At 34.8% G+C, this 22,599-nt stretch overlaps 1 protein-coding gene across 1 annotated transcript in view; it reads left to right on the forward strand.

Annotated features, from left to right (window-relative positions):
* The window catches only part of LOC126977997 (neuronal growth regulator 1-like), a 477,303-nt gene that overhangs the window by 40,618 nt on the left and 414,086 nt on the right, over nt 1-22,599 (forward strand). The window lies entirely within an intron of this gene.

Consider the following 22,599-nt stretch of genomic DNA (forward strand, 5'->3'; position numbering starts at 1 on the left):
CTCGATTCGAGCATGACTTAACGTTATGTATGTCTCTGACCGGCTAACGGCCGTTTTCAATAACCTATCTATCCTTAGTTAATTAACTTACGGATACATTGCTGTCACCGTTTAATGACAACATCTTATCTGTCCATAGTTATGTCCTATATAAGTTAGATGTTAGAGTCCATAGTTTCTCAACCTTATTTTGCTCACCGCCCACTCTGAGAATATGTTTTTTTATTTTACTTTAGCACGTGATTAGCGTGTATTTTTTTGCCTTTTTAGACTATATTTTTCAATCTACCCACGCCCCATCTGCGCAATCTCAATGCCCCCTAATTTTCTCTGGGTCTTCTACTGCCACCCCGAAAGTCTCAAACGCCCACAAGGGGGTGTTATCGCCCACGTTGAGAACCTATGTGTTAGACGATAGGTTATTGAAATGTAAATAAGCGTAAAAGGATAGATTTGCCTACCTCTAGTAAGTTAAACTAAGGATAGATAGCTTATTGAAAATGGCCGTAAGTCAAACATAGCTTTGTAACACCATCTCAGACAAAGAAAGAAAAATCATTTATTTAATTCAATGACATACTATACATATAGACAAATACGTCATATAAAAGCACAGCCGAATAAGGCAGATCCCACTAACTACAACACAATAAGCTTCGACTTTTGTATGTATACATTGACGTACACACTTCTGTTGTTTAAAATATTAGGGGTTAAAGTATGAAATTGCCGATTTATATTTTTAAAGTGAAACTTTAATAACATCGTCTCAAACTTTTTCGTCTGTGTGTTGCATATCGCGTGAGGGTCGGGCGGCGCCTTTAGTTCGCAGCAGCTGATCGTTTAGTTTAAAGACTATTACATTTTGTCAGGTTTTAATGTAAATGTTGTTATTAATATGTGTATATAATCTAAGTAATTGTAAGGTATTATGTATGTCGTACTCTCCCTGATTAAAAATATTGAAAAGTATTGGGAATCAGTCACCCCATGTAAGCTGTATTATATACATGAAAAAGAATTGAAAGTATTCAAAAGTATTTAAATTTCATCATTTTTAATCCATTTCAATCAATATTTTTAACCAGGGCTAAGACACAGAGTTCAATAAAAATATTAGTTGGAGACTTAGTCTACTTTTATAATTTCCATTATCATTTCAATTTTCCAAGTATAAAATTAAGATTGATAAAGCGATTTTTATACCCTTAATGGAATATGATTACAAAAATTTTTAGTTAAATGTCTATAATCTGAAAAAAAGTTTCACTTTTACCTTGGTTTCATAAAACCACGCAATCCTTTTTTTTATTTAACATATATATATATATAATCAAAATAATTACGATTATTATTTATACAATGCTGCAATCTAATAGGAAGGTCATGTATGCCTTTGCGATAGAACTGTGGTGATAGATCACAAGATCTAGAGATCCGACAAACTGTGTGAAAGCATTTTGTATTGCCTCCTGAGAAGAAAACTTTTTGTCACGTAGATAATTGTCCAAATCACGAAAAAATAGTAGACCGTTGGTGCAAGGTCTGCCGACTTCAGAGGGTGGCGAATGCTTTCTAATTACAGCTCCTGTAGAGTTAGAACGGTTTCTCGTGCTGTATGAAGTCTCGCGTTATCATGGAGCTATAATGGTGAAGATCGATTCATGGTTCGGGGCTGTTTTGCTGCTAGTGTTGCTATCATTGTTTGAAGTTTGGCACAGTAGCCATCTGCCGTTATTGCTTAACCAGATCGGAAAAGTTATAGTAAATAACACCATGCTTAGTCCACCAAAGAGATACCACTACCTTTTTTTGGTAAGCTTTGCTTTAGGACACTGTTGCGGCGATTAACCTTGGGTCAGCCATTGCATTTTTCGCTTACGGCTGTCTTAAAGAATCCACTTTTCATCGCATTTTACAATTCGATCCAATATTCCTTCATTTCTGTATTGATTCAACAAGGCTACACAAGTTTCAAGTTAGTTGACTATGATCTGATACTAATTGGGCAATAATTTCTTTGCGAACATTATATTGCTTGAGCACGCAAAATAAAACTAAGTGCTTGATCCCAATTTTTCACTAAAAGATCTAGGAGCTTCCTAAGGCGCGGACAGACTAGGATTGTAAACGCTACAACCAACCCTAGAATATTTGTGTTGATCATGTAAGCTGCAAATGGGCATTTATTTTACTGATTTTCGTTTGTTTATTCAAAATTTACATATTAAATTGAAAAATTGTTCGTTTTATGTTTTAGAAAAGTACTAAACCTATTAAATTCTTAAAAAAAAAAGAATGTTGTTAAAGCTGAAAATTAGGAGATTTTTGACTCCAAAGTTTATTTTTGGGAGGGTTCAAATTTTTCTTTAAGTCCTTCTTTGTGCACTGTATTTTATGAGTCCGAATATTTTCATTGCGTTATGTTGTAATCTCTCTAAGAAACCAATTTTTATGGATATTGAGGTATGACCGCGCCTTAAAATCTATTTTGCAATTGTCATACTTTTTTCATACGCACTTATCACAATGATATCAGCTATTTATCACAGTTAATATTCCAACTGTGCGCTAAATGTAATTAATGCGTACGTTTCAGCGTCTAATTAAATTTATAGCAAAAATTTAATTATTTCCAATACAAATAAACAGCTGAGCGTTTAAAACTCGATGCCTTTGAATAATGAAACCTGTAAATTGAGCCGAGAGCAGAGGGAATTATTTATGTTGGATGTGGCTTTTGAAATATTCATGAAATGTTATTTAGTTTATTAGTTTTTGCGTAAGTGTTTCTGATGATAATTTGGCCATAATTTGACTTAACTGTGCTATACTTGGCGCTTGTAATAAATGCCATTAAAATTGGAGGTAGTTTACTAAAATTAAGATAATAATAGTTAAATTTGAGCCAACTTCTATTGTTTTTCGTGCTACAGATGTCCATTGATATTTTTCTGATTTTAAATTATTATATTTAGTGTTGATTCCGCTAAGTTTCACATAATCACTTTAACACGTGTTGTACCCTACACGAGGCATCTCCATGAGCTGCTGACTCACCAAACGCTCAATATCTTTTTCGGTTGATCAGCATTAATATCTCCTGTTCAGGAGAGGAAGCCTTTGTAATTATTTTGCAAACTTAGAGGAAAGAACACTACAATGATTTAAAATGTTTTAAATATCAAATGTGTTTCCGCAATATAAATTTTGTTACCATCATGGTAATACGATATATTTAGCTATATTCTTCTGTCCAAAAATTATGTTTCGATGTGATCTTAAAGACGATCTACGTCAGTACTCAACATATATAAGTTTAGTTTCTTACGCCCGTTCTTCTCAGGTCTGAGGCAGTCTATTTTGAATGGGTGGTAGTTTTTGACGTTCAATAAGTGATTTTGAATCCTATTTTTAAAAGAAATATTTGAATTTGAATTAGCTTATAGACGATCTGACAGTCCGAAAGTGCGTCACCAATTTTGATTTATCAAATAAGTGTTAGCGAGTTTAATATTCAACTAAGGAGCTAATTCCAATGTGCTAATTCTGACTGTTTACGACTTGTCAATTAAAATCGGTTACAAAACAACATATTCACTTCCAATTTTAATCTTACTGTATCTCCGTTTGAGATCATCTTCTCTCTTGTCAATACTCGTAAATAATGCACTAAGTAGTTACCGTACATATTTTTATGTATTAGACTTGTAACCCTACTCTTACGTAGCTTAGAGCGGCCTTACGTAAAGGCCAATTTACACTAAACGAGCGAATGCTCATTCTATCCCTACTCTATTAAATTATTTTAGTGTAAACAGACGTAGAGCGCTTCGTTGTTCTATCTGTGTTCCCAAAGATTCTATGGAATATCCTAAGAATGCTTGTTTGCTTGTGTAAACGGCACTAGAGCGTGCGAACAGTTGCCTAGAGCGTTCTTGCTCCGGGGAGCGAGCACGTCCGAATTCTAGTTCAAGTTCTTGATTCTAATCGTTGATATTTTGGTGTAAACGCTGTACACGAGTGGGAGGTTCCTTTGCATAGGACGCCGGCTAGTTTATGGGTACCACAACGGCGCCTATTTCTGTCATGAAGCAGTAATGTGTAAGCATTATTGTGTGTCGGTCTGATGGGCGCCGTAGCTAGTAAAATAACTGGGAAAATGAGACTGTGATGATATTAATCATATGGCCCAAGGAGACGAGCGCAACTGTAGTTCCACTCAGAATTTTTTCGTTTTGGGCAGGGCGTATGAAATACCATCAGCTGAACGTCTTGCTCGTCTCGTCCCTTATTTTCATAAAAAAGACGACCTTTTGTTTACACTAAAAGATCAAGAAAGAATCCTCTTGTTCTAGCTTTGGCTCTTAGTTCGATTAGTGTAAATGCAACATAACAAGAACGAAGGCACATTACTCCCCTATCAATAAGGGTGCTAAGCATGCGATACAGTCCCATTGTAAACTATATATAGCCAATGAATGATGTTACTCCATACACCTAGATCTGTTAATCTCATAACACGTAGGTATTCATTATAGCGTGGTCGATCGCTGACCGCACTGGACCGTTGTATTTGTGGATGTATAACAGTTATGTGCCACTCAAACGTACTATGTACTATTTTGTTTTGTAATTAATGCATTGTGGTGTTACTAAATCGGCATTCAAATTGAATTGACACAAATAACTATTGATGCTTTACTACTAGCATTTAGAACTTTGTTTCACTTTGAAATATTATAGACTAATAAGTCTACTAAATAGAGGTTTATACAAATGATTTAAAAAAATGATAGCAACGATAACGTATATTTGTATCTCGTTGAAATAAATATTTTCAGAACAGTTTCTCTGGTGTCGGAAAATTACAGAAAAAAAACAGCAACTCAAGTATTTGTGTATTAATCCTTGAAGTGGGGTTATCACTTTAAAAACATAACAAATTGTTTAGATTTACAAGAGCGACATCTCAAGTCATATCGACATCTAATATGAAAATATGGGGGTTGAGCAGGTTATCAACGGTAAAGTAGATCCTGTAGATGAAGCCACAACCTGAGAGTTGAACAATGCATACAAGATTTTATGACGATCCGTCTCTCGAACGGTTAGCTCAGTTGGTTAGAGCACCGGCACGGAACGCCGGAGGTCGTGGGTTCGAGTCCTGCATCGTTCATAAAATTTTGTTTTTCAAATTTTATTTGTGAATTCAATAATTTTTACACTGAAATATACAAATGATTGCTGTATTAAATATTTCAATTTGCTATCAAAAACCAAACGCAGTATCTACCAGTAAAATTTTGAGGAGTTTCCTTTACTACTCATAAGTACATTCTAGAAGTGGGGAATATCATGACTTGTTAGTTCCATAGCCTAATAGCAAAAAAAGGCATGTCTGTCTGTTTGTCCGTCCGTATGTCACAACCACTTTTTCCGAAACTATAAGAACTGTACTGTTCAAACTATGAACTTAAGATTTTCACACAAAAATTTTGAGGGTTTCCCCATACTTCAAATTGAAACCCAAATTTTTTTTCACCAAACTCATACGATATGGATAGGTCTTCGAAAATGATATTGATTTTTCAAATATCTTTTTTATTCTAAATTGAATAGTATGATAATTATAAAACACGCCTTCACATATTTTCTGGAAGGTAGTCTCGGTTATCAGATTCAATTAACTCAGCCACTCTGTGAATGCAGTTATTTCAATGACTTTTCCAGTCTGATAAGAAGACGGCACACATTTTGCGGGGATATCGCGTTTCTGCATCCGTCAGCATAAATTAAATGCTTCCTTTTATATTTATTTCCCTTTAGTATAATAAAATATATTTGATACTAAAGATCTTTTTTTGTCTGTTTACAAATTTATTCAAACAAAACGAATCTTATAATTATAGGACCTATTTAATCTACTAGTGGACCCGACAGACGTTGTCCTGTACCTACACACGTCTTAAATTTGAAAAATTGGTCCAGCTGTTAGGATTTGTTCACTAACATACACATGAGCAGGAGAGTTATATTATATGGACGGAATTGAGAATCTAAACCAATCTCAAATTCACTGGAACGCACAAAAATATCATCAAAATCGGTCCAGCCGTTAAGAAGGTAGTTAAATTGTGTATCTAAACCATTCTCGAATCTACCTGAAGACACACAGAAAGTTTCATCAAAATCGGTCCAGCCGTTTAGTTCAGTTACAAAAGACGCACAAAAGAAATAGACATATTAAGACTAGCTGACCCAGCAAACGTTGTATTGCCAATATTAAAATCGCTATACAAAAGTAACTATTGATCGTAGATGGGTGAAAATTTGAATTTGTATGTATTTTTTAATGCTGACTCATAAATAAATAAATTTAAAAAAATGTCAAAAATTGTAAATAAAAAATTTGGCGATTGTTGTCCGATTCTCAGACCTACCCAATATGCACACAAAATTTCATGAGAATTGGTCAAGCTGTTTCGAAGGAGTTTAACTACAAACACCGCGACATGAGAATTTTATATATTAGATTAACAATACTATGATTACATTAAATTATAACTATCATTACGGGGAAGCGTAGCTAGGCTGAACCGTTGACCGAAATAGCTGCCAGCGCTTGGTGTGACATTTTCTTTTGCTACATCGCTAAACCACTTACTAAAAATACCGCCGGGGCTAGAAAACAGGGCTCAGTTCGTAGATATCATATTATGTTTGAAGCTTAATTATTTATGAACCTTACGTCACTCTAACGGCTGACTCAGTGAAAGAGCGCTCGTACGGATCTCGAGAGGTCGCGGGTTTATATATATAGGTTATAGGTTATCACGGGCTATTATCCGCAACTCGACGACTACAGCGCCCCTATTTTGCGTGGTGAAGTGGGCGGCTAATCCTGCCAACCCAGCTCCTCAAGGTATTGTATCAAACCTCTGATGTCAACCATGACCTCGGGGAGAGTCCTCGGTGACCCCAGGTGTTTGGCCCGGTATGTTGCTACACTCCTACACTCCAGAATGACGTGTGCGGCTGTTTCATCTGCCTCCATGCAGGCTCTGCACAGTGGACTGTCGGTGTCACCTATATTAAACAGATGCTTGTTGAAAGGGCCGTGGCCCGTTAGTACATGAGTTATTTTCCGTAACCCAGGTCGTGGAAGTTTTACTAGCTTGCGAGAGAGCTTGGGGTCTATTTGAGGTAGAGCTTCTAGGTAGAGGTCGCGGGTTTGAGTCCTGCATTTTTCATAAATTTTATTTTCAAATTTAATTTGTTTAATTAATCCCGGAAGTGAGGGTTATCACTTGAAAATATAACAAATTATTCATAAGCATCTATTGATTCGACTATCAGTCATAATTTTACTTCGGATTAATATTTCTACATTTATAAATACGACATCGTATAATGTTTACCCTCACTATTCCAATACCAAGTCCGCTACGTTCCACAAATACATTTTTCAATAAAATATTCACACGTCAAGTTCTATTTAGTTATATGCAGATAACTGAAAGCATTCGCAAGCCTTTTCACTCGCTACACACATCTGACCTAGTTCAGCGTCAAAGAAACACTAGCATCAAAAATATCCAACTACATTTAGGCCCATTTCAATAGAAAACCGTGTTTTGAACTAGAAATAACCTTGACTTTATGCTGGAACCTTTTACAATGGGATTACTGTAAAGAGCTCGGATATTCTGTAAGCAAAGGGAATAAGAATTTTTATTGAAATGTGTCTCGCTTGTGACACGTTTTCATTTGTGGTACTTTTTATTTTATAACTTTTGCATTAAAACATCTATAATTAAAATTTATGCTAAGATTAAGGATTGGTCTCCGCTCCGCTCCAACTAGATACCGCACTATCTAGGAACAATAGCTTTTTTATTATTGCAACTATTAGATGCTCGTGTGCGTGGCATCTTGACACTCAATGGCATCTATCAAATTTTTAAACATACGCTTCGTGTTATTTTACATTGACACTAATAAAATACAAAATACTTACTGATGATATGTGCTCCACAGTGACTTTCTTATTTCTTGTAGTATTTTTTTTCATAGATTTACTTCGGCATTTAAGTTTAAATTATTAGCAAAGTTTAACAGAATATGTGGCAAGTCAACGTCACACATTGTTCGAGACTGGCTCGAGTACGCCCACCTGGGCGTAGTATTAGCTGCCGCACTTTGCAACTACGCCTGCGGTATCTAGTTGGAGCGCTGACCAATCCTTAATGTAAGTGAGTAATATCGAAATAATAGACTTACATAATTAGATTAACTTTGCTACAATAAACTTAAAAATAAGTTTGAAAATGTTAAACACGGACAAAATTAATTAATTGTGACATTCAAGTTATAATGTAAGCAAAGTTCACGGAGCGCGCTGCCATCCTTTCTTATCTGAACGATATTGATTTTGTAATTTAATGTAGGTAACTGTTAAGATTCCTTTCATTTTTAATGAAAATAAATGTGCAATAATTTGAAACTTTAACACGGTAACTATACCAAAGTATAATACTTTTTATTTCATCTGTCTGTGAAGCGAAGTTTCTGGGAGGCTCCTTTGCACAGGATGCCGGATAGATTATGGGTAGTAAGCAGTAATGTGTAAGCATTACTGTGTATCAGTCTTAAGGGCGCCGTAACTAGTGAAATTAATGGGCAAATGAGACTTAACACCTTATGTCTCAAGGTGACGAGCGCAGTTGTAGTGCCGATCAGAATTTTTGGGGTTTTTCAACATCGATGTAAGCCCTGGTGATGGCACCATTTTCTTGGAAAAAGGAAAAAACTCCAATCCATGATTGAATGTTATGAACACTTTCTAAGGATATATAATAAATTAAGTGTGATTACGCTTGCATCGGCAGGCTAAGCCTATGAAACGTGGACAATAACCCAAATAATTTTTGACTATTAATTAAATTATATTGTCTTAAATGAATTTTGCAAACATACTCGCGATGTAGTTTTTAAGTAGGGTTGCCTAACTTTTATCAGAAGAAATAGAGTATATCTAATTTCCAAGGAGGTAAATCGTTTATTTTATATTTTTAAAATGTATTTTTTGTACTTTTTGCAGCACATGAATCAAATTTTTCATGGGTTTTAAAAGAATTGTGTAAAAAATAGTATTTTTACATATTTATTTATTTTATTTATTACACTTTTTTGACACCACATTAACAAAATATAACTTAATTATTAACATACATAATTACATGATATGGTGCAAATGGCGGCCTTATCACTATATAGTGATCTCTTCCAGGCAACCATTTGTAATACAATAAAAGAGAAAGGCAGAACATTAAAAGGGTAAGTCAAAAATATAGACACACATACTAAAATATAGATAAATTTATAAGAAAGTCAAATATGTAAAAAGTAGGAACAATAATTAACATTTCAGAATTGTTGAATTATGTTGGTGGATACATACAGATAGATTCTATCAAATAGAGGACAGATAATGTTTTTTTAGTTGATTTTTATAGGATGCTAGTGAATGTGCTTGACGGATAGTAAGCGGCAGTTGATTCCAAAGAGTGATGGCATTAATGGTGAAAGAATAGTGATAGCTATCAGATTTATGGAAAGGAACATTTAGTATTTGTTTCGCAGCAGAGCGCAACGAAAGCTCATGCTGAGACCCTAGTAGCTCAAATCTGTCTTTAAGGTAAAGAGGAGTGTTTTGGTGAAAAATTATGGAGTAAAGAAGGTGTAGAATGTGGGACTTGCGACGTAGACGTATAGGAAGCCAGTTAAGTTTTTTCCGGTATGAGGTGACATGGTCGTATACTGTATTAGTGTTATAGATTATAGATTATGACTACATGATATAGAGTACAATACATAGGCTGCACTGAAAGTATCGGGATGGAGTATTTCCACTGTTCCTGTAATATTACAACCTTTTTAATTGAAAACTCCTTGGTTTTAAAAATCGAATACCATTTATTTATTTAAAAAAAAGATTCACGGTCTTGTCAAAATTGTTTAGTCGTTGAGAAAATGGAATTGACTCGAGAAAATTCTAGAGCGATGATTTATTATGACTTTCGAAGTGGTTTAACACAAAAACAGTGTGTTGACCGGATGATTTCTGCATTTGGTGATGAAGCCCCATTCAAAACCACAATTTATAGAAAACATAGAATTATTAGACCATCCGCCGTACAGGCCCGAACTAAGCCCTAATTATTTCCATACTTTCCCTAAATTAAAGCATAAATTGCGTGGTCAGAGATTTTCATCACCTGAAGAAGTTGTGGACGCCTACAAAACGGCCATTGTGGAGACCCCAACTTCCTAATGGAATGGTTGGTTAAATGATTGGTTCCATCGTATGGAAAAATGTGTCAAATTTTGCGGAGAATACTTCAAAAAGCAAAATAATCATTTTTAAATAGTAATTTGTCACTTCCTTGATTCCCGAAATTTTCAGTGCCGCCTCGTACATATAGACAATACTCTATTTTATAGTACGGTTGGCATACGTACTTTTAACATATTGTTGATATTAAAATATTAATTAATTAATTATTATTAATATTATGTCGTTTATTACTTTTTAATTCTCATAATGTTGTGTTTCTTTTAATATTTTTTCGTACTGTACGTTTCTAAAAAGTATATTGTTTTGTTTATCAGTTCATTATGCATATTGACTTATAATAATATAATAATAATATTGACACACTCTTACACAAATTATCTTGCCCCAAACTAGGCATAGCCTGTATTATGGGTAAAAGACAATGTTATATTTAACACAATATAGTTACTGAAACATACATAAATACAAATAAACATCCATGACTCGGAAACAAACATTCATATTCATCATATAAATGATTGCACCTACCCGGATTCGAACCCGGGACCTCTATCTCAGTAGGCAGGGTCACTAACCACTGGGCTATAGGGGTCTGTAGTTAGTCTGTAAGTAGGGTATAGAATTTCTATCATAATATATATTTTAGAGTGTTATCTAGAATAAGGTTTAATATTGTATACAACGCTGACTTCCTATTTAATAAATAAAATACGTTTTGTCTATAAAACAGTTGAGTGAAGGTTGGTTCCTATTCGGATCCTCAACTATAAATAATTAATGAATTTTCTACAGGTCGGCATTAATAGTCAATCGAATTCATTAAAATTGTACGATTTAACCCGCCCCGGCTTCGTACGGACAGTAGAACATCATTATCACGTTGGCTTGTTGCATTGAGAATGTGGATTAGATTAAAATGAAACACAAAATTCAAACTACTTGGTAATACAAGTGCTCTGTGAACGGCTGGATCACTTGGCGTGGCGTAGAGACGTCGCTTCATTGTGTGTCTTCTACCGCATTTATCACGGGGAGTGTTCCGAAGAGCTGTTTAACCTGATTCCTGCCGCCGCATTCTACCTTCACACGACACGCCACAAGTTAGGATATCATCCCCACCATCTGGATGTGTGGCGGTCCTCCACAGAGCGGTTTTCAAGGAGCTTTCTTCCACGTACTACAAAGCTGTGGAATGAGCTTCCTTGTGCGGTGTTTCCGGGACGATGCGACATGGGTACCTTCAAAAAAAGCACATATACCTTCCTTAAAGGCCGGCAACGCTCTTGTGATTCCTCTGGTGTTGCAAGAGAATGTGGGCGGCGGTGATCACTTAACACCAGGTGACCCGATGCTCGTTTGTCCTCCTATTTCATAAAAAAAAATACAAATCTAAAAAGCGACCATCAAATTAAGTTTTAACTGGTGTAGAACGCGACTTGCGTCGACACTCTGGCTCTTTCTCATGTCCAAGTTACGTCAGTTGGTGTTGGGGCTGCTGCTTCTACTGCTGAAGACAGCAATCGTCGCAAATATGTCGGTCTCAGTGAATCATACATCATTGCGCCGTTTGGTGTCGAGACCCTTGCTACGTGGTGTCCGAATAATGTTCAGTGTACTATATTCTCACCTCAATAAGGCTACTGGAACCGACGAGCATGTATGTAAAGAGTAATGAATGTAGAGGAAGCGCGTGAGGTTTGTAAAGATAGAAGCAAGTGGCATTCTATTGTCTCTGCCTACCCCGACGGGAACAAGGCGTGAGTATGTGTGTGTGTGTGATAGTGGAGATGAAAGTACAAAGAGAAAAAACGGAGAATGTACAAAGAACTGTTTTCGCGCCTCAATAATATTGGAGTATTGGAAACCCAAGCGCTGGCAGCTATTTCGGTCAACGGATCAGCCTAGCTATCGAACGCGGATGTGCTGCCAGTATTCTTGGGACGCTTCCCAGTAATGATAGTTTTAATTTAATGGTATCAAAGTATTGTAAATATATATATAGCTATAAGATTTATTTGATCAAATAAATAAATAATTTAGTTTTGACTAATTCAAATAGGTTACATAGGTTAAAAAAGACCAACCATATCAAGTCGCAAACGGAATCGTAAGTGTTTTCTTATCACATCCTGTTTTGGTGTAAAATAGAATCTTCTTGGGACGAGATTTTAGAGTGAGCATTTTTCATGTTACAGCTAGAATATTCCGGATTTAAAAAATGTCAAAGATTGTATTCTTTTAGTTTGAAAAGCACAGCAATTTTAAAGATCAATGGTGTGAGAATACGGCTAATGAACGCACAGTACCTATTTTATTGGAATCGCTCCCGTAGAGGAAACTTTGGCTTGAAAATTAACACAGAGGAAAAGCTGCAACCAAGAAAATTAAAGATAAATTGAATAAGATGATAGAACCGGATTGGCAGCAAACTATTTTGATATTAGTTAGATACAAGTTAGAGGAATAAGAGGAAATTTTCGAAAAACCTTCTTATTTATTATTATTATTGTCATAATATAAAAAAAAATACGTTTAAAAAAACTGACTTCAAAATCAAAGACAAACATGGCCATCATTTTTTGCAACACTCCGTGAACGAACAATTTTTGTTGGCTTTAACTCATTTTCGAACACCCAAACTCGTGACAGATTTTTTGTTTTGGGTTCGTACGCGTATATCTAGGATTTGTCATTTGATACGATGTTGTATAAAGCATTTGAGGATCCTGCGTGGAATCTTTCGAGAGTTCTGACGCACCAAGTAACGCTAGCCGCTTTTTGCTCTTCACAGAGCAAATGCGGTATCCATCGGGAAAACAACTTTTTTACAACTAATTGTTCATGCAACATTATTTGTATTTGACTCATGCCAATGTCTAAAGTTGCCTTAATTTCGCGGTATGTCACATGTCGATCTTTCTCTATCAGTTTACGCACAGCATCAACGTTTTCTTTGGTGACTGCAGTTTTTGGACGACCTTGACGGGGATCATCACTGAGCTTGACACGTCCACGTTGAAATTCAGCAAACCAGCGATAAATTGTGGTTTTGGATGGGGCTTCATCACCAAATGCAGAAATCATCCGGTCAACACACTGTTTTTGTGTTAAACCACTTCGAAAGTCATAATAAATGATCTAGAATTTTCTCGAGTCAATTCCATTTTCTCAACGACTAAACAAGTTTGACAAGACCTTGTGACAAGACCGAGAATCTTTTTTTAAATAAATAAATGGTATTCGATTTTTAAAACCAAGGAGTTTTCAATTAAAAAGATTTTAATATGACAGGAACAGTGGAAATATTCCATTCCCGATACTTTTAGTGCAGCCTATGTAATACCTTAATGCCAACTAGTGTCTTTTCAATTGTTAAAATACATCCAAAATTAATTAACACTTTTAAAATAAATACTTTTCATCCGATATGAATAAAAACAACCATTTAACTCGCCAAATGGGATCCACAGTCGCATATCAGACTAATTAATTATTTACAATATTCCCAAAATTTCCTAATGCTGTATATGACGGAGGCTTTTAATTATGAAACAATATTTAGCAGTCACATGGGAGATTGAAACGGCGACATTTTCATAACACCCTTAAATTAATTATTACTACCCATCCCTTTCATCTTTCACTGGCTTTAAGAGATTTGGGTACACCATTTATTTAAGTAAACAGGGTTACGGTCTACATATACAACAACATGAACATATTATTAAAAGTATTAGAGACTAAAATGGATGAGTTTCGTACAAACTTCAAAAAATAGATAATTCTCAATTAAAAATAATTTCACAAACTTACCGTTTATCGAATTGAGTGCCACAGAACTCTGGTTCCAAAGTTCGGCGAGTGAACAGCTTCTGAGGATGCCTCGTGTAGAGGCATGACGTGTAAAATTGATTTCAGCAAAGTTTTACGTTTATAATGTCTTTGCGGACTAACGGCCGTTCAAAATATCCTATCAACAGATAGAGATAAATTACTTACTACCTTCTCCTGTCGATTTTTGACAGCTAATTACTGTCAAAAATCGAAAACTGTCCAAATATACCCGGTAAGTCATTCCTATCGCCTTATATTGGGACGCGTGAATGGCATTTTCCATACAAACTTCTATCGCTGGTAAGCTATACGTCATTCCATTGACAGGCAGCGTGTAGGGATAAGGTGCCTTACCGTCGATAAGTTTATTGGTACAGAAAAGTCAACGATAGTTACGATTTTTATCTCAAGTAAGAGATAGACTCAATATTGGGAACGGTCGTTAACCGTTCATCGTTTTTAAAAAACTGATAATATTATAGTAATATTTTATCACGAACAACTTATGAATTATGATGAACCTAATCCTTAAACTCTAAAGTTTGCAAAGTTCTTCCATTAATAATTGTGTACGGTGCGGTTCTAGATGTGATGCGAACTATTAAATTATTATAAACGTTCTAGCGACGCTGACATCGCATGATATACACGACACCAGGGAAATTAATTGCCATTAGAGTCATAATTAATTATTCTTAAAACTAGCCGTCTCTAAGAAAGCGACGTAATGAAAATTCTAACGATTTTATTCATAATAACATCATACACTTTTTAAAACTATTTGAGCTTAGGTTTAGGATTGGTCTCCGCTCCGCTCCAACTAGATACCGCACTAACTAAACACAATAGCTTTTTTACTATGGCAACTATTAGATGCTCGTGTGCGTGGCATCATGACACTCAATGACATCTCTCAAATTTTGTAACATAGGTACGCTTCGTGTTATTTTACATTGAAATTAATAAAATACAAAATGCTTACTGATGATATATTCTAATCCTCTTTTCTTTCTTATTCCTTGTAGTATTATTTGTACAAAGATTTCTAAGCAACCCGGCATTTAAGTTTCAATTATTAGCAAAATTTTACAGAACATGTGAACACGTCAACGTCACAGATTGTTGGAGACAGGCTCGAGTACGCCAATACTTGGGCGTAGTATTAGTTGCCGCAATTTGCGAATACGCCTTCGGTATCTAATATTCAGTAATAGTGGTATTTGAGCTATCAAACTGTTTCATCTCCTTCGGATTAACGTAATTTTTAACCGATTTCAAAAAAGGAGATGGTTTTCAATTCATAATTTTTGGAGTCAGCCAAGGTAGGTTTGTAACTATATACATAGTTGTAGATGAGATGTGCTTGTGTTGCACGCACAACGTGGCAAGGCGAGAGGCGAAGGTTGGGCGCGGCGGGAGGACACCGATTCCAAAAATATATAATAATTTGTATCTAGAATTAAATCTTAATAAATTGCATAAAATACGCAATTATATTTTTAATTTTTAGTGCATATTATATCTACTCTTTTGAAATAGTTGTTCTTTAAGTCGGTTGCTTTTTTCTTATTTTTTTTTAATTTGACATAAATGAACAAAACTGTGCGAAAGCGAAAGTAGATTTACTAAGCGATTTGAGTTATTGTGAAAAAGGGAGTGAATAGCTACAATGTAATTGTAAATATATCATCAATCTTTTATCTCTATTTTATATATATTCGATAATTTTTTTTTCTATTAAATCTTAACAAAGAGCGCTAATTCAATGAGACGCGTTATGTTATACCACGTCTCATCGAGCGAACACTGTGCTCGTTGCTTATTAGATCGCTTTGTGAATTGAATCTTACACTGAAGCGATAAGTTTTAATTTGGATTAATAAAATAAATAAGTTTAAGTGCACGTTGTTTGATTACCACTATTTGGATTTTTGTAATTGGATGTAATGAAGAAGGTGTCTCAATACGTAATCTGTGATCAAGTGTATTTTGTCTGTTATATACACAGTTATACAAACAGTGACGAAATATATTTCATCGTAAATTACATATTTTCTGCAATGCGAGCCTAAAAGGTGTAGAACCCTTAGTGGCCTAAATTATACTCTGTGGGTAAGAACGGATTAGTGAGCGTGAAAGAAACTATCTACTCCCTCGAGGACATGCCTGATTGAATGTATTCTTCTCGAGTATTCATATCCACTGTAGTTATAATAACCAATGAGACTTTGGTATATTATCTAACAGTACGGGTCTGATTTACGTATGAGCTACAAAAGTAACTTAAATCATTACCGCTATCTTGATTGCTTGCGTTTCTCCTCGCAGTGCAGATCTTTCTTTCTCGTTCTGTAACCATATTATTAAGAAATGAACTTCTCTGCGCGGTATTTTCAAGTCAATTAGGTTATTGAAGAGAAAAATTCTTTAGCGGCGTTGAGTACTTTTCTTGGGATGGATGTATAATATTAAACTCGCATCGCCACACGTGTCCTGATCGAAAATTCATAAGACAATTTGATACAGTGTTTTGGTACCAGGCAGTCATAGTTGAAGAAGAGATTGTCTTATGTATGACACGAGTATACCTTAATAATATATTCTGACGTCATTCGCACGAAGTATTACTACATAGACACCAGGAGAACATAAATAAGGTAGAGGTGATACGAAGATAGAAGATGAACATTAGATGCATCACTAAAATAACAATAATAATGTGACAGAGACACATAAATTAAATTGGTAATGAGAGTAAGTGAGATACACTACAATATCTAATATTCCTTTCACGTGTGCTATTTTATTATTATATTACAATATTATTTTTATAAACAAACTATAGAATAAACTGATTCCCAGGCCGATAAAGTATTTTTCTGTCCGTTCAAAATAATAATAATAAGAAATCCTCATTTATTCCATAACTCTTTTTACACAAAGCGATTTATTTGTAGTATTAGTAGGTAGTAAGTTTCAATACAAAATGAATTAGTCTATTTGATAATAATATATGTAAATTAATATACTTTTATGACATTGAATTTGTTAATATTATACATAGGTACTAAATGAATTATTAAGTTATTTACGTCTCATATTATAATATCTTAAAATTTTATTTTATAAATATTAATGATATTATTGTGAAATCCGACATGTTTCGGTATAACAGTACGAGTAGTGTTTAGACAATTTTGTAACATATTTTGCATGTCAATTGACGAAACATATTGGATTATCCATTATATTGTTTACATCTTAAGTACAATGTTTTCAAATATTCAAAATAAAATTTCATTTCATTTCAAAAGGCCTCCTCCAGTTTTGGATTTTTGGATTTCCAAAGTGTTGGATTTTTGCTTTTATGCATGCAGTCTTTCCCTGCTATCTCTATTATGTCATCAGTCCACCGTTTATTTAGTCTGTCGACTCTTCGTTTGCCCTAATGTTGGTCTATTCCATCTTGCGGTTAGGATTGTCCATCGATTATCAGCGTATCCTGAAATATGTCCTGCCCTATTTTTTGTCGTATGGACATTTATTCATCTTTGTGCCTCTTCTTCAAAGACTTTTAATCTGATTCTAAATACAAAAACCCTGGTACCTGGTACTTATAAAAAGCTGTGTTGAAAGCTGAAAGAAATGATATTAGATTTATTAAAGAAAAATTTAAAACTCCGCCTCTTAAAATCTTATATTTCGTAATTATAATAATTAATATATTTTCGTAGTTTTAAATTAAAACGAGAAAGAATAAGCCTTATATGCATCTAAGGTTGTACAAAGCACAATGTAGAAAGCCACAATTACAATTTTTAATTTAACAAAACGCCTGTAGAAAGCATATTATAACTCGTAGAAGCAACTTTATAATATAAAACTTGTGCTCAAAGCTAGACGCGACAATTTTAAACACCTACGAAGTTTTGTATGCAAAAGTTGTACATTCCTGGATCGCTCCTGCTGAGAGTTCATTTGCATAACTACTTAACGGTGGCTTTATCGTTATAACTAGTTTTCTGTGGTTGGACTAATTTTTTGATTGACTGCATACAATGTAGTCTATATTAAATGGTAAGGTGTGCGCTTTTTTATGGTACCAATTGTAAGCGTTTATTGGAGTTTACTCCTTAAGAATCGATTTTCATATAAGGCGCCCGGTATGAGAAAAATATGGAGAGTAAAACCTACTCATCAAATGGGATAGTAACGTTTTTGGTGCGCATCATTTCTCGCGCACCTTTCACTTTTCAGTTGGCGTGACAGTCTCTACACTTCGGAGTCTTTAGAGCGTCTACGCTAGGTCCCTATATTAGTTGTATTGCACTGATACGGATAGCAAATACCATTTTCTTTTCTTGTATTTTAAAGCTTTATTATATTATTGAAATTGATTTATTATTATACTTTCATAAAGTTAAGTGAAAATTCTATAAGTTATGGAAGAAAGTGATGTAAATAATAGTGGCGGAAAATCTGATAAGCACGTACCTCTTCAAAGACAATCGATCTTGAGGAGTAAACTCCAGTCGTGCGTCGGAGCTGACATACACACTTTTTTTTATTATTTAAACTGATCCGTAGCATTGTCAAAATAGTAAGTTGTATCCCAAGTGAGGTAATAGGTCTATTGGTTACATCTGGTAGTAAACTTTTTCCCTTCATCAGGATGTCCTTGATGGTAAATTAAAGAAATACTTATGTTACCAGATAGTATGATGTACATATAAAATGAGAAGAAGACAGTACTAAAATTAAAAAGGGACCTGAAATATGAAGTTGTAAAGATGCCCATAATTTCAACTGATTAAATTTTTACTTGAAATTTTTTGGACGATAAAAGATACAAATGTGAATATTATGTAATGAATTGGAAGACATTTCAGGTTACTCAAACTTATTTCCATTGAGTCCATGTAATTCGCTTATCTCGGTTCTGACAATAGCACACAGTACGAATTTAAATTCGGAGGAAACGAGGGTAGATTGGAAAAGATAATATGTATTAGCTAATGAATGATTCTTTTCGGTTGATTTATACGAATCGTTAACGAGCAGCTTGTTAGGGCGGCTTTAGATTTGCAATTGCAGATTGACAATTTCGTATTTTAATATAAATGTGGAATTTACATTCCATAATTAATTGAATTATGTTCGATTCTATATTCGTGTGGTTATTTGTTATTGCTGCCATAATTTACGCCAAATAACCTTATTTCGAAACTTTTGTAATAAAATATATATTTTATATAATTTAAGGTTACCGCGACTTTGCGTGCGTGACCGCATTCTTTATTGAACCAATTTATTATGTTAGTTTTTTTTTATCAGTACGAATAAATATCAAATAATAATCCTGAGAGTCATTTTTTTAATATTTTCTTCACAAGTTGCTCCTCTTAGACTCATTACTACACAAATTAAATTTGAAAACAAAATTTCTGAACGATGCGGAACTCGAACCCGCCATTCCGTGCGAGCGCTCTTCCACTGAGCCAATCGTTCGAAAGACGTCACGTTCATAAAACTTGATATGTGCTGTTCAACTCTGTAATATATAACATGAAAACGTTAATATTAATGAAATAACTGGCATGTTAATTATATGACAATGAAATATTATTAAAAGTTCAATCCTTCGCTGTCAGAAGATTAATCAAGAAAGAAAAATCTCTCGTTTCAAATAAAGTATCAAAACACCTTAATCAGCAACACGTTACCCTCGCCAAAGTGATTTATCTAGTAACCACCGTGCATGATGTACTTACGAACTCCGTAATCTGATACGAGACCATTAATTCTACGTGTTCGTACTCGAGTTTACCCCAGCCTACCCTAAGATATCTGTGAATAATATGGGATATCTTTGACAATATCTGTGTAATTATTATGTATTTTGTAATTGTACAAGCAGTATCAATTCTAGCAATATAGAGACGAATAAGTAATGTATTCTTTTAGGGTTTACATCTAGTTCTGTATTCGTATTATGAAGTCTGTGTTTCCAAACTAGAATAACATGGTTTATCTCAGAGCTCTAGTATAATATAGATATTGTGTTATCATCGAAACACTCTTAAAGATCTTCTTCTATACTTAGATTTTCCTAAAATTAACAGGGCCATCAGTTGTTAATTAAATAAACTAATTTGTTGTTTTTATTATTCATATATATATATATATATATATCACCTCTCTTCAATAAATTTTCCCTTAAAGACTCGCGTATAGGAATACTGGGCCTCGAAGTCTTGAGCGATTGCCAATTACGCGGTCATCTGGAGGGTAAAGCCAAATTGGCTTCGAAGAAGGTGGGCGTCATAAATAAAGCACGCCAATACTTCAAGCCGGCATACATTCTAGCGCTCTACAAAGAGCAGGTACGGCCACACATGGAGTATTGCTGTCATCTCTTGTCTCGCGCGCCCCAGTATCAGCCCGAACCATTTGACCTATTGCATCGCAGAGCAGCTCCAATTGACGGGATAGCTCCCCGTGAACGGTGCTCTGTGAACGGCTGGATCACTTGGCGTTGCGCAGAGACGTCGCTTCATTGTGTGTCTTCTACCGCATTTATCACGGGGAGTGTTCCGAGGAGCTATTTCGCCTGATTCCTGCCGCTGAATTCCATCTTCGCACGACACGTCATAAATTAGCTTTCAACGCAACACCAAGTGATCTAGCCGTTCACAGAGCATTGGATCCTCGACAATTCGGGAGCTTATGTTAAATTTATCATGATAATAATAAACATAATTATCTCGACTCTTTTAGGTCCGAGTATATTTCCAACTGAAATTAAATTAAATCGTCAACGTCATAGGTTTATTACTAGCGGGCTGGTAAAATATAATGTCACTTGGGAACTATTTCCGTGAAGCGGAAAAACTAGAGAATGAATAAATTATGAATTTTATAAATATGGAACGGATAACTCCTACAAGCAACCTAATATTATCAAATTTGCATGTTTTATTACGTTCGTTCTATTATATTTTATGGGCTATTTACAACTTAGGTCCTAAAGAATCATTGAGAGTGAAATTTCAAGAAATAAATGTTAAACTGTTGTCTCTCAATATATTCTCGATGATGTTACAGCATTATAGCAAATTACAGGTACTCGCTTTTTTTAATGACAAGGGACAAGACGGGCAGGACATTGATACAATGCAAGCTGAATGGGCACCTAGCCAGAAGACACACTGCAAAATATATTCTATCGTTCGTTAGTTTGTTCACTAAGCAGTTTTTTTAATGTAAATTTTGTATCTTTTAACATCTACGGCCTCGTCCACATACAGCGAACCAAAGTCAGCAGATTTAATAAAAGGAGAGATCCTTTTAAATATTCAACGGTGAAAACGATTCAAAAATAGCTAGGAATATTTCGAGATCACTAAAATATCTCAGATCTAAAAAATCATAAACATACATTAAGCAATTCAGTTATTAATTAAGATTTTGCTTATATATCACGCGGGAGAAAAAACATTGCAAAGGACACAAAGTTAATTTTATTTTACTATAGCAATTTGCGAGAAATTTTTAACAGTCACATAATTGTTTAAGTTTCATCCCCACCATCTGGATGTGTGGCGGTCCTCTACAGTGCGGTTTTCAAGGAGCTTTCTCCCTCGTACTACAAAGCTATGGAATGAGCTTCCTTGTGCGGTGTTTCCGGGACAATACGACATGGGTACCTTCAAAAAAAGCGCGTACACCTTCCTTAAACGCTCTTGTGATTCCTCTGGTGTTGCAAGAGAATGTGGGCGGCGGTGATCACTTAACACCAGGTGACCCGTACGCTCGTTTGTCCTCCTATTCCATAAAAAAAAATAAGTAAAACACATTTTTAAAGGATTACAACGCATGTACTTGCTGTATTCTTTACATATTTGCGTAAAAGTTACGCTTTTTATAATTTATTTATTTAACCCGACTTTTCGTGACCTTTGCACGAGCACATTTTCACGGGGACTGAAAGGAGTTGAGATAAATTATGTCAAACTCCAAATAACATATGGCTTTTGAAAACCAGAATTGTTTTCTGTTTGTTTTACTTAAGCTTATCTCTCGTGATTTGTAGCGAGATGAAATCTTGTAATTTATTTGGAACACAATGATTGATGCTGCGGCTAACGTTTTCATCGGAAATAAATATATTTATTAAATTGTTTTCACCCAAATTACGTGTTTAGAAGTTATAGCGTAACAAGGAATTTATTTTCTCTAAATTATCAAATTCCTGTGGTAATCTTTTTAATGTCATTTCTTGTTATATCAAAAACTACAACCACTTCTGAATCAAATAGCGCTCTGAGAGAGAAGAAGCCTTTTAATAAAATATACAATATTCTACTGTCATTGCTATTGCTGTAAAATAATTATAATCTTGTCCC

Source organism: Leptidea sinapis, chromosome 46, assembly GCF_905404315.1.
Source record: "Leptidea sinapis chromosome 46, ilLepSina1.1, whole genome shotgun sequence".
In the NCBI taxonomy this organism is placed as follows: domain Eukaryota; kingdom Metazoa; phylum Arthropoda; class Insecta; order Lepidoptera; family Pieridae; genus Leptidea; species Leptidea sinapis.